Here is a 12,695-nt window from a genome sequence, read left to right on the forward strand (position 1 = left end):
TCTGTTACCCTTTTCAAGCCCTGCTTGATGGTTTGCACTGCTCTCTCTGCCTGACCATTGGATGCTGGTTAGAATGGGGCAGATGTTTGATCCCATTACGGGTCATGAACTCTTTGAGCTCGGCACTGTTGAAACATGGCCCGTTGTTGCTCACAAGGACATCAGGCAGTCCGTGCGTGGCAAACATTGCCCGCAGGCTTTCAGTGATGGCAGCGGACGTGCTTGCCGACATTATCTCACATTCAATCCATTTGGAGTACGCATCAACAACCACAAGGAATATTTTACCCAAAAACGGGCCTGCATAGTCAACATGGACCTTGGACCACAGTTTGGAGGGCCAAGACCATAAACTTAGTGGCGCCACCCTGGGCGCATTGCTTAACTGCGAGCATGTGTCACATTTGTGCACACAGGACTCTAAGTCCGCATCGATACCGGGCCACCAGACGTGGGATTTGGCTATCGCTTTCATCATTACAATGCCTGAGTGAATACTGTGAAGGTCACTGATGAAAGTGTCGCTGCCTTGCTTGGGGACCACTACCCGATTACCCCACAGAAGGCAGTCTGCCTGTATAGACATTTCATCTTTGTGCCACTGGTACAACTTTATCTCTTCCTGCATTTCCACTGGGACACTGGACCAGCTCCCATGAAGCACACAATTTTTTACTAGGGACAGTAAGGAGTCCTGGCTCGTCCAGGTTCTAATCTGTTGGGCTGTGACGGGTGATTGCTCACTCTCGAATGCTTCCATAACCATGACTAAATCTGCGGGCTGTGCCATTTCCACCCCTGTGGTGGTTAATGGAAGCCTACTGAGAGCATCGGCACAATTTTCTGTGCCTGGCCTGTGGCGGATGGCATAGTTGTATGCGGACAATGTAAGTGCAGGCCGATGCATTCGTATTTATCCCCTTACTTTCGTAAAAAAGGGATATCAGTGGCTTATGGTCAGTTTCCAATTCAAATTTGAGCCCAAACAGATATTGATGCATTTCCTTTACCCCATAAACACATGCTAATGCTTATTTTTCAATCATGCTGTAGGCTCTCTCAGCTTTAGACAGACTTCTGGATGCATAAGCAACCGGTTGCAATTTCCCAGATTCATTAGCTTGTTGCAATACACACCCACCACCGTATGACGACGCATCACATGCTAATACCAAACGCTTACATGGACCATACAACACACGCAATTTGTTTGAGCATAACAATTTTCTAGCTTTTAGAAAGGCATTTTCTTGGCTTTTACCCCATACCCATTCATCTCCTTTATGCAGTAAGGCATGCAGTGGTTCAAACAATGTGCTGAGACCCGGTAAGAAGTCACCAAAGTAGTTCAGGAGTCTTAGAAACGACCGCAATTCCATGACATTCTGTGGCCTCGGTGCGTTCTCGATTGCCTCCGTCTTCGAATCAGTGGGCCTGATGCTGTCCATCGCAATTCTTCTCCCCAGGAACTCAACTTCAGGTGCCAGGAAAACGTACTTTGAGCATTTTAACCTGAGCCCCACGCGATTGAGTCGACTAAGAACCTCCTCCAGGTTCTGCAGATGCTCGACTGTGTCCTGACCTGTAACCAAGAAGTCGTCCTGGAAGACCGCCATGCGCGGGACCAACTTTAGTAAGCTTTCCATGTTTCTCTGGAATATCGCCGTGGCTGAACGAATTCCAAATGGGCATTTCTTGTAAATGAAGAGACCTTTGTGTGTGTTGATGCAGGGGAGGCCCTTCGATGATTCCTCCAGCTCCTGCATATTGTAGGCCGAGGTCAAGTCCAGCTTCGTGAACATCTTTCCTCCTGCCAGCGTAGCAAAAAGATCATCAGCCTTTGGTAGTGGGCATTGATCCTGCAGGGAGAAAGGATTGATAGCTACTTTGTAATCACCACAGGTTCTGATGGTGCCGTCTCCCTTGAGGACTGGAACAATCGAACTGGCCCACTCGTTGAATTCGATTGGCGAAATGATGCCCTCTCGTTGCAGCCGGTCTAGCTCGATCTCTACCCTTACGCTCATCATGTACGGTACTGCTCTCGCCTTGTGATGGATGCGTCGTGGCCCCAGAATTAGGTGGATCTGCACTTTTGCTCCTTGGAACTTCCCGATGCCTGGTTCGAACAGCGAAGGAACTTGTTTAAGACCTGGGCACACGAAGTGTCGTCAGCGGATGACGCGCTCGGACGTCATCCCAGTTCTAGCGTATCTTTCCCAGTCAGCTCCTGCCGAGCAGCGTGGGACCTTCGCCCTGTACCACCCAGAGTGGTAGTTGTGCACCGCTCCATCGTAGGAGACCTTTACAGTAGCACTGCCAATTACCGCAATCAGTTCCTTTGTGTAAGTTCTCTGTTTCATGCAAATGGGAGTCAAGACTGGCCTTGAGGTATTGCTGCACCACAATTTTTCGAAAGTATTTTTGCTCATAATGGACTGGCTCACGCCCGTGTCCAGCTCCATTGACACCGGGAGTCCATTTAATTCAACCTTCATCATTATCGGGGGACATTTTGTGGTAAATGTGGGGGTGCACCCCATATAGCTCTGGCTCCTCGGTCTGAGGCTCTGGTTCATCATGATCTGCCATGGATCCGCCCTCCTCTGCAACATGGTGGTTTGCAGGATTAACAGGGTTTGCAGTTCGCCTGCACATACATTGGAGGTGTCCCATTGTTCCACAGCACTTGCAAACGTAACCTTTGAAGTCGCATGAATGGAAATGATGATCACCCCCGCAGCACCAACAAGGTGTTCATGGCCTTGCATTCATCACGCTTGATGGTGGACGCTGAGACATCTGCGGACAAGCAGCTGCAGACATGTGGGGTCTGCCCTGTACATTGCGATTTGAAAACAACATCACTTTGTTCACAATACTGGTAGCAGCAATCGTGTGCTGAGAGATTTGCTTGGTATTGTCACTGGTGGCAATGAACGCGTGGGCTATCGCTATGGCTTTACTCAAGGTTGGGGTCTCTACAGTCAAAAGTTTGCGAAGTATTACTTCATGGCAAATGCCAAGTACGAAGAAGTCTCTGAGCATGTGCTCCAAATGTCCTTCAAATTCGTAATGTCGAGCAAGGCATCTTAGCTCGGCGACATAACTCACCACTTCCTGGCCTTCAGACCTTTTGTAGGTGTAGAACCGGTACCTCACCATCAGAACTCTTTCCTTCGGGTTCAGATGTTCCCGGAGCAGTGTGTACAAATCATCTTATGATCTCTCTGTGGGTTTCCTAGAGCGAGCAGATTTTTCATGAGGTCATACGTTGGTGCCCCGCAGACAGTGAGGAGAATCGTCCTTCATTTGGCAGCGTTTGCTTCTCCTTCCAGCTCCTTGGCCACAAAGTATTGGTCAAGTCGCTCCACGAAGGTTTCCCAATCATCTCTCACGGAGAATTTCTCCAGGATGCCCACTGTTCTCTGCATTGTTGGGTTTGTTATCTGTATCATGTCGCCAGTTGTTATGTATGAATAAAGAGTCTGACTGGATACAGAGAGCTCAAAGTAAAGTGTGACCTTAGTCTTTTATTGCAGGTCTCCAGAGTGCCTGTCCAACCTGTGAGGTCTCCTTAAGTACCTGTGCTCCCAAGGGATTGTGGGATCCCTTGGAACTCCAGGGGATGAGCCCTCTGGTGGCTACACAAGGTATATACAGGTTTATATATAACAATTACATTCAATTCCTTCATCCAAATCATTAATGTATATTGTAAAGAGCTGGGGTCCCAGCACTGAACCTTGCGGTACCCCACTAGTCACTGCCTGCCATTCTGAAAAGGCCCCGTTTATTCCTACTCTTTGCTTCCTGTCTGCCAACCAGTTCTCTATCCACATCAATACATTTCCCCCAATACCATGTGCTTCAATTTTGCACACTAATCTCTTGTGTGGGACCTTGTCAAAAGCCTTTTGAAAGTCCAAATATACCACATCCATTGGTTCTCCCTTATCCATTCTACTAGTTACATCCTCAAAAAATTCTAGAAGATTTGTAAAGCATGATTTCCCTTTCATAAATCCATGCTGACTTGGACCGATCCTGTCACTGCTTTCCAAATGCGTTGCTATTACGTCTTTAATAATTGATTCCAACATTTTCTCCACTACCGATGTCAGGCTCACCAGTTTATAATTCCCTGTTTTTTCTCTCCCTCCTTTTTTATAAAGTGGTGTTACATTAGCTACCCTCCAATCCATAGGAACTGATCCAGAGTCTATAAAATGTTGGAAAATGACCACCAATACGTCCACTATTTCTAGGGCCACTTCCTTAAGTACCCTGGGATGCAGACTATCAGGCCCTGGGGATTTATCGGCCTTCAATCCCATCAATTTCCCTAACACAATTTCCTGACTAATAATGATTTCTTTCAGTTCCTTCTTCGGTCCCTTAGTATTTCCGGAAGATTATTTGTGTCTTCTTTAGTGAAGACAGAACCAAAGTATTTGTTCAATTGGTTTGCCATTTCTTTATTCCCCATTATAAATTCACCGGATTCTGACTGCAAGGGACCTACATTTGTCTTCACTAAGCGTTTTCTCTTCACATATCTATAGAAGCTTTTGAAATCAGTTTTTATGTTCCATGCAAGCTTACTCTCATATTCTATTTTCCCCTTCCTAATGAAACCTCTGCTGAATTCTAAATTTCTCCCAGTCCTCGGGTTTGCTGCTTTTTCTGGCCAACTTATATGCCTCTTCCTTGGATTTAACACTATTTCTAATTTCCCTTTTTAGCCACGATTGAGCCAACTTCTCTGTTTTATTTTTAGGCCAGACAGGGATGTACAATTGTTGAAGTTCGTCCATGTGATCTTTAATTGTCTGCCATTGCCTATCCTCCGTCAACCCTTTAAGTATCATTCGCCAGTCTACCCTAGCCAACTCACATCTCATACCGTCAAAGTTACCTTTCCTTAAGTTCAGGACCCTAGTCTCTGAATTAACTGTGTCACTCTCCAGCTTAATAAAGAATTCTATCATATTATGGTCGCTCTTCTCCAAGGGGCCTCGCACAACAAGATTGCTAATTAATTCTCTCTCATTACACAACACCCAGTCTAGGATGGCTCTCGAGTTGGTTCCTTGACATATTGGTCTAGAAAATCACCCCTTATACACTCCAGGAAATCCTCCTCCACCATATTGCTACCACTTTGGTTAGCCCAATCTATATGTAGATTAAAGTCACCCATGATAACTGCTGTACCTTTATTGCACGCATCCCAAATTTTCTGTTTGATGCCATCCCTAACCTCACTGCTGCTGTTTGGTGGTCTGTACACAACTCCCACTAGAGTTTTCTGCCCTTTGGTATTCCGCTGCTCTACCCATACAGATTGCACATCATCCAAGCTAATGTCCTTCCTTATTATTGCGTTAATATCCTCTTTAATTAGCAACTCTGCCCCACCTCCTTTTCCTTTCTGTCTATCCTTCCTGGATGTTGAGTTCCCAGCCTTGGTCACCCTGGAGCCATGTTTCCGTAATCCCAATTGCATCAAATCCATTAACAGCTATCTGCGCAGTTAATTCATCCACATTATTACGAATGTTCCTCGCATTGAGACATAGAGCTTTCAGGCTTGTTTTTAACACTCTTTGTCCTTTTAGAATGATGTTGTAATGTGGCCCTTTTTGATTTTTGCCTTTGATTTCTCTGCCCTCCACTTTTCCTTATCTCCTTTCTACATTTTGCTTCTGCCCCCATTTTACTTCCATCTGTCTCCCTGCATAGATTCCCATCCCGCTGCCATATTAGTTTAAACCCTCCCCACCAGCACTAGCAAACACTCCCCCCAGGACATTGGTTCGGGTCCTGCCCAGATGCAGAACGTCCGGTTTGTATTGGTTCCCCCTCCCCCAGAACCGGTTCCAATGTCTCAGGAATTTTAATCCCTCCCTCTTGCATCATTCCTCAAGCCACATATTCATCTTAACTATCCTGCTATTTCTACTACGACTAGCATGTGGCACTGGTAGCAATCCTGAGGTTACTCCCTTTGAGGTCCTACTTTTTAATTTAACTCCTAGTTCCATAAATTCAGCTTATAGGACCTGATCCCATTTTTTACCTATATCTTTGGTACCTATATGCACCACGACAGCTGGCTGTTCACCCTCCCCCTCCAGAATGCCCTGCATTGTAGAAGTGGAAAGAAAAACCATGTTTCTGATCAGTTACTAGGCAGATTTCCTTTTATGATATGCTTTTATTTCATGGCCTGGCAAAGGAGTTACAATACTTCATCTGATGGTTTCAAATCTGTGTGGGATTTGTTGTCCAGTTTTATGCAGTGGTCTAGAGGAAGATAACTAGGACAGGCAGCAGAGAGGCATCAGTTGGCCTATGTTATGTCTTCTTCTTAGACGGTCCCTCGTATCGAGGATGACTTGCTTCCACGCCAAAAAGGGATGCGTTCACAGGTGTTTCAATGAAGGACCTAAAATTCCAGGTCCGGAACTACATGTTGAAAGGTGTAAGATACTTGTGCATGGATTTTTTTAACGTGGAGTGGCCGTTGCACACCAGCCACCACACGGGCTTGACAGAGCTAGGTCTTGGTCCAGTGGCAAGGATTAACAAAGACAACTGGAGACCAAGCTCTGCTGCATGAACCTAGTGCGCACACATATCACAGTGTGGGCTGGCCCGAGCTGCCCCTGGGCCCTTGCCTCTCCTGGGCCCTGATCACGTCGTTCTGCAATCTCTCGATGCTCCTTAGCCCTGACCTCGCCACTCCTGCTGTATATGCCCACACTCCAATCACCAACCTGGATTATGGTGACATCCAATCCAGTCGTCCTCTTCACTTCTGTCACCCTCCTGCACCAGCTTGCGCTGATCCCTGGAGTGGTATTCTCCTTTTAAGGGCCCGACCTGCCGCAGATGTTCCCTCGCAGGTTGGGGCCGCACTGGATGCTGGGCCGCCACGCTCGCTCACTTAGATGTTATGTATTTAATAAGTTTCTCACAAGCTGCATAGTGAAGGTGTTCAGTGATTCTACAATGCATATATTTTTTATTTATAATTGTGAAAATAACAACTCTGATAGCATTTTTCATTTTTAAATAAATAAAATGATGTTTGATATTCTGTGGGGTCGAGCCGGACCGGTTGAAAAATGCGAAGTTCTGGGTGACATCCAACCCTATGTTATCCTTCCCTTTCCAAACAATAGTGCTCATTCCATAGTGTGTGCCCATGTCTTTTGAAACTAGTTGATGTACTTTTTTTAAACTGGGAGGAAAATCACCTAAAATTAATTTTCTTCTCTGTTTTCTCATAGTTCCCCTCCAAGTCAATGTTACTTTTTATAGCTGTCACAGGGTCAGAATCTCTACCTAACAGCATAGTGAGAGCACTATCATTGCAAGGACTTCAGTGGTTGAAGGAGAAGGCGACTATAGATAGGCAAGAAATTGCTCTTTCAAAGAGTTTCCTTCTGTGCTGTAAGGTTCTATAAAATATGGTCTTGCCCATTTTGCCCACATTCGGAGAACAAATTTAAGTTATAGTTGATTTTATTTTCCCCTAGCAATTTTTATCCATCAATATTTTTACTTCATTTCTTGATGTGGAGCAAACATTAGATATAACGCATTGTTCAGTATAATGATATATCTACACAACAGTTTTTACATATGTTGGGGAAGAATTATCTCTTAGTTTATAATACTCTTGTTTTTAGTACTGTACCATGTAAACATTCAAGCAACAAATTGCCTGCTTAAAACAAAAGACACATTTAGACCCCAACGTTCGTTGACCCTGAGTCATGAAGATAGGGGAAGTAGGGAAACGGACGGTTGGAGAAGCAAACAGATGTACCTCGCTTGTACTAATAACAAGAAGACAGTTCCTTGTTTTTCTGCTGCTAAGCGGAACTAACCCCACTTGTGTTTGCGTATGCTAGTTAACCTTTGACTTACCACAATGTAAAGATTGATTGTCATAGCATCAACATATAGGGTAAGACATTACCAAAATGTTAGATAATTGAACAATGCTGTAAGGGGACGGGGCCGCCCCCGAAGGTATAATTGTAAATTGAAAACTTCGCTCGGGGAGAAGGGTGTGGCGAAGCTGCGGAGTTTTCTTTCACTGTACTTGGACTCGGTGTGGAACTTATTTCCCTAACAACATGCTTCAGAAATGGAGGCGATATGTAAATGAGTGTACAGCTATTTGTTTATTTTTAGATCCAGTGATATTCAGCAGGTTTGAGAAATCGCGACACTGGGGTTACAAAATGTATTGATGGCAATGGAGAATTGCAGGATCAACCTCTTCGCAGCACAGTCCTGTGGAATGACCGATGGATGAGTCAGGCACAAGGGCGCCGATTTGTGGGCTTCCATAAGAAAAATGAATGGAATTCAATTCCCACAGCACCGGTAAAAATCCAGGAATTCCTTGTAATAAAAATGTAATTTGACTTCGTCAGGATAACTCCATGGCCCTAATTGGAAACAGATGAAATTGTGGAGTGCAATCACTAAAACACTGGTTAAAAATCCCAGAACTCTTTGTTAAAATATCCTTATTTAGTTAACATTTACAGAGGAATTCTCATCCTCACTTAAAAACTGATTAACATTTTTTTTCTCCCATCTGCTTCTGTTGGCACTTACAGAAACGATATATGGTGATCGAATGATTCGGGAACTGGCTATGGTACAGTCTCTGACTGTGTGTGACTACTGAATTAACCTAGGGGAACCTTAATGAACCTGGGCTGGAACCTCGACTTTCTTTGCATGGTTAAGGCCCACGTAACGCCTATTTTACCGCTGAAATGACGTATAATGCCCATATATCGCCCATTTTGACACAAAATGGAAACTGACAGGCATTTTTAGGAAACATATCGCCGAGTGTTACTTTCCCCGTGTGCTTAACGCTGGGAAAGAATATTACCGCGCGCCCACTTTTTTTGGGCGGAATCATCAGAATGGGCGAAATCAATGCCCATAATATCGCCCAGTGTTACTTTCCTCACGGAATTATCGCCAAGATTCAATAATACCTTTTTTTGTCGTAAAGAGCACATTTTGCGAAACTAACGCCCAGGAGATCACCCACTGTCACTTGCACCACTTCGCTCACATATCGGCCACAATATCGCTCGCCCAAAAAAACGGCAAGAAAAAGTGGAATTGTTCTGAACGAATGCCAGCGGTGTGGCTGGCATTTTTAGAATCGCAGATCAGTTCATTCAAAAGGCTGCCTCAACTTCGGTGGAGTTTGTATTGACTCTGGAGTTCTTCTTAGGTGAAGTGAACAACTCAACAGACATATTTTCAGACTCTGGACTATTGGGGGTTTACTCCAGGTGTATTTTAGTGAGGAAATCATTGCTTCTGATCAATCGCTATTATACTTTCAATGCAATGGGGCCACCAAACTATAGCTGTGCTTGAGCAGTGCTTCAGATGTCTTGACCACTCAGGACGGGAGCTACAATACAACCCTGAGCAAGTAGCTCAATTTGTGGTCATGTGCTCGATGCTGCACAACCCGGCTATCAGGAGGGGCCAAGAATTGCCAGAAGGCACTGATGCTCCACCTCAGGAGAGGGAGGAAGAGGACGACGAGGGGCTGGATGCTGACTTAGGGCCAGACAATCAGGCTGGCTGGCTATGCAACCATGCCCCCGACCCTCTCCAGACCACAGGAAAGGGCCCATAGTGGCTACATAGCTGATATCGGAACGATTTGCCTGAAAGAGCGTTGATGTGAGTGACAATGCCGACACAATGCTGTGTGTGTGCGCAGCTCAGACATCAATGGTGCCCATCACCTTGGTGCCAGTTAAAGTTTATGTTGATTGAATTTAAGTTGTATTTAACCCTTTCATGTTAAGGAATCACCAGTGTGTAACAGTCCAGCTATGTGAGACAATTCGCAATAAGGTTATGTACAATAACAAAAAAATTGTACCAACATTGGTCTGAAATCATAAGTATCACAGGCAATAACACCCAACCCCCACCCACATCCCACTTTTTTCACCATTGACATCAATCAAATGTTCAACATGTCCAGCAACACAGAATACAAAAGCAAAGCAGAACGGTGGTCCCCAGCCCCATACATTACAACAAATTGCATACACCCAGATGGAGATATAACACAGCCATCACCTGCGGACATGCACCTCACTTTCCTTCCCCCCTCCCCTTCTTCTCCCCATCTCTACCCCTTCCCCTCCTTGCTCCATGGCGCCTGGAGTTCCTCAGGCGGTGCCTCATTGGGGATCTTTGTCCTTGCTCTCATCTGTCGTTCGCAGTGGTGGTGCGGAACCTAGGGGTGGAGTGCCGCGCTCTGGGACCACTGGGAGGCCTGTGCCAGCAGTGTTTCTGGCTATCGCATCCAGGGCCTCCGCCATCTGTGGAATGTACTCGGTCATGGTGGCCAGCTGTCGGGATATGCCCCCCAATGCTTCGATGAGCTGGTCACCAATGTCTACAGTCCTCCTGGACAACTGTACCATCTCTCCGCTGTTATGTGGCGCTCGTGGAACAGACCTGCCTCAGCCACAAGACCTCCGCGGGGTCGGCGCGGTCCTGGGGACAAATGGGGTGCCCTGTGGCAAGTTGCTTGGGGCCGGTGCCTCCAGAGTGGAGGCGGGAATGACTGGAGGACCACTAGATGGCCTTGGGGTGGAATGGCTTCTGGAGCATGGCGATGCAGGTTCCTCGAAGTCCGCGCTCTCATCTGTGGAGAACAGACCCAGCGGATTGATGGGCGAGAATTAAATTAAATTAAAAAAATTTAACGCTACTGCCCATTTGATATCGCTCGCGGTAACGCCCATTTTCAAAAATGGGGACTAGGTGCTTTGAGAATGGGCGAGAAGCTGGCAATCTGAAAACCCTTTTTTAACGCCCACGCCGGAAATAACACCCATTTTTGGGTGATAAGCACAAAACTAGAGGTTCTAGCCCTTGGGGTTTAAAATCCCTCTGCATTATTTGAACACAGTTGTTACCCCATTTTAAATTAAAATAAATGGGTTAACAAAGTTGTTGAAGTAATGCACACAGGAATTTGATGTAAATGCATTAGCTGTTTACTAAAAAATAGCACTCAGAGGAATTATAATCCACTAACCATTAACTTGTTAAGTCACTCCACTCAGTAAATCCTCCAGTGGTCTCAGTGGCATTTATTGCTTAAATGAAAATCTTCAAAATGTTATGAGAATGTACACGGCATTATCGATCACTCGCAATCTGTTAAAAAAAACATCACGTTGATAATTTTTTACAATACAGATTGAACCTCCCTTATCTGGCACCCTCGGGACCTGGACTGTGCCGGATAAGGGATTTTGCCGGATGAGGGGAGGTTACGTGTTCTACCATCTTTTACAACTGCCAGCCCCCAGCCCCAGCCAGCCAGCCCCGATACAGATATCCCCGACCCCACCATCCACCGCCCCCTCCCCCCCATGATCTCCAAGAATCATTGAAAGTAATGAAGAGGTATTTTCTTTTTGTTTGGCATAGCACCGAGGGCAGCGGGAAGGGGAGGGGAGGAGCAGCCAGCCCGAGGACACGGCCCGCAGGCCCAATCACAGGGAGTGCCGATGGCAGCAGTGAGCAGAGGGGAGGAGCAGCCAGCCCGAGGACACAGCCCGCAGGCCCAACCCCGGAGAGAGCGTCGATTGCAGCAAGGAGCAGAAGGGAGGAGCGGCCAGCCCAAGGACGCAGCCCGCAGGCCCAACCCCGGAGAGAGCGTCAATTGCAGCAAGGAGCAGAAGGGAGGAGCGGCCAGCCCGAGGACACAGCCCGCAGGCCCAACCCTGGAGAGAGCGTCGATTGCAGCAAGGAGCAGAAGGGAGGAGCGGCCAGCCCAAGGACACAGCCCGCAGGCCCAACCCCGGAGAGAGCGTCAATTGCAGCAAGGAGCAGAAGGGAGGAGCGGCCAGCCCGAGGACACAGCCCGCAGGCCCAACCCTGGAGAGAGCGTCGATTGCAGCAAGGAGCAGAGGGGAGGAGCGGCCAGCCCAGCACGCGGCCCGCTGGCCCGACACCGGCCAGGGTGCGGGAGGCAGGTCGATGGGACTCAGTGCAATCCGTGTGCTGAGCCGGGATCGCGTTAAGAGCAACCTCGCCCAGCATAAGTGGGGCTATGGTGGCTCTGTGGTTGCAGGAGTTCCCAGCATCGAGGAGAAAGATAGTGGCCAAGCTCGGCAAAGTGAAAAACTAACCGGGGGACTTTAAACATATTTATTTAAAAAATAAACTTTTATCAAGCTTATATTTATAATTTAATTCAAAATATAATTATTAGTAGTACAGATTGAACCTCTCTCCCCCCCTGCCACCGACTTGAATACCCATTATCAAGGCCACTTAGGCAATCAGTGCCTTCAAAATCGGACCGAGGAAGAAGTCTCCGTTTTCAGGAGAGCAGAGAATATTGGTGAGTACGAAAAAAATGACCTGGTGGCCGGAGATGGTGCTGGACGAGGGTTGGTGCCGGTTAAGAGAGTCCCGGATAAGAGAGGTTCAACCTGTACCTCTGAATCTGTTATAAATTTAGGTCAAACTAAAAATCAGTGTTTTCTTCCAATAAAATGTAGCATCACCCAAAAGACTTGTTTGAGAATGGTGATTCCTGGTACAGAGTATGTCACTCAGACACTGCACAGGATATGATGGTTCCTGCCCTGTTT

The sequence above is a fragment of the Pristiophorus japonicus genome, chromosome 1, assembly GCF_044704955.1.
Source record: "Pristiophorus japonicus isolate sPriJap1 chromosome 1, sPriJap1.hap1, whole genome shotgun sequence".
NCBI lineage: Eukaryota > Metazoa > Chordata > Chondrichthyes > Pristiophoridae > Pristiophorus > Pristiophorus japonicus.